The sequence below is a fragment of the Arachis duranensis genome, chromosome 9 (assembly GCF_000817695.3).
Source record: "Arachis duranensis cultivar V14167 chromosome 9, aradu.V14167.gnm2.J7QH, whole genome shotgun sequence".
NCBI lineage: Eukaryota > Viridiplantae > Streptophyta > Magnoliopsida > Fabales > Fabaceae > Arachis > Arachis duranensis.
The window spans coordinates 41,501,990-41,503,689 of NC_029780.3; positions in this window are offsets into that span (position 1 = coordinate 41,501,990).

Sequence of the window (1,700 nt, forward strand, 5' to 3'; positions counted from 1 at the left end):
TATCATCACCAAAGCTGATTGATTTTCATCAATTTAGCTCTTGAATGCAATGTTCTGCTGAAGCTTGGCTAACCATGTCTAATTCCTTTAGACTGAAGCTTTAGACTAACATTGCATGATTCCTGGAATTCTCATTAAGAATTTTGATATCTTTATTTTCTTTTCCACTTAATTTTCGAAAAACCACAAAAAAATTACAAAATCATAAAATCCAAAAATATTTCTTGTTTGAGTCGAGAGTCTCATGTTAAGTTTAGTGTCAATTGCATGTTTCTGTTCTTCTTGCATTTTTCATGTGTCTTAAGTGATCTTCAAGATGTTCTTGATGATTTCATTGCTCTGATCTTTAAATTCTCTTGACTTGAGTGTTTTGTGTTTCTCATATGCATTCTCATTTTGTTAAGTGTCAGTAGTATACAAACTGCTAAGTTTAGTGTCTTGCATGCATTGTCTATTTGATCTTAGTTGTATTTTGATTATTCCTCATTATCAAAAATCCAAAAATATTTTTAATTTGTATCTTTTCAAGTCAATAATGCAGAGAATTGAAGATTCAGAACATACAGCAGAGGAATTATAAAGAAAAAGCTGGGCGTTCAAAACGCCCAGTAAGGAAGGCAAACTGGCGTTTAAACGCCAGCCAGGGTGCCTGGCTGGGCGTTTAACGCCCAAAAGAGTAGTGGATTGGGCGTTAAACGCCAGAATATGCACCATTATGGGCGTTTAACGCCAGGATGGCACGAGAAGGAAGATTTTGTTTTCAAATCAAATTTTTTTAAGTTTTCAAAATCTTTTCAAAATCAAATCTTTTTCAAATCAAATCTTTTCAATCAAATCTTTTTCAAAATCAATTTCTTACCATTTTCAAAAATACTTGCTATCAATTAATGATTTGATTCAACATTTTAAGTATGTTGCCTTTTCTGTTGAGAAAGGTTTAATGTTTGAATCATATCTTTTCTTGTTAGCCAAGTCATTAGCCAGGATACTTAGCTGGGTGTTTAACGCCCAAAAGGGTAGCATTTTGGGCGTTAAACGCCAGAATGGATACCATTCTGGGCGTTTAACGCCAGGATGGCACAAGAGGGAAGATTTTGTTTTCAAACAAATTTTTTCTAGTTTTCAAAATCTTTTCAAAATCAAATCTTTTTCAAATTATTTTCTAATTTCAAAATCTTTTTCAAAAATCACTTGATTTCTTTTCTATTCTTGGTTTTCGAAAATCAATTAAAGTTTTTCAAAATATTTTTAAAATTTTTTTAATGTTTTTGAAAATTTCTTCCCCTCTTCTCACATCCTTCTATTTATGGACTAACACTCATCCTTAATGCATAATTCGAACTCCATCTGTTCTTGATAAGTTCGAATTTTCTACCTCTTCCTTCCATTTTTTTTCCTCTGACACCTCAAGGAATCTCTATACTGTGACATAGAGGATTCCATATTTTCTTGTTTTCTTCTCTTGCATATGAGCAGGAGCAAAGACAAAAGCATTCTTGTTGAGGCTGACCCTGAACCTGAAAGGACCTTGAAGCAAAAGCTAAGAGAAGCTAAGGCACAATTCTCTGTAGAGGACCTAACAGAAATCTTCAAAGAAGAAGAACCCATGGCAGCCGAAAACAACAACAATGCTAACAATGCAAGGAAGGTGCTGGGTGACTTTACTACACCTACTCCCGACTTCTATGGGAGAAGCATCT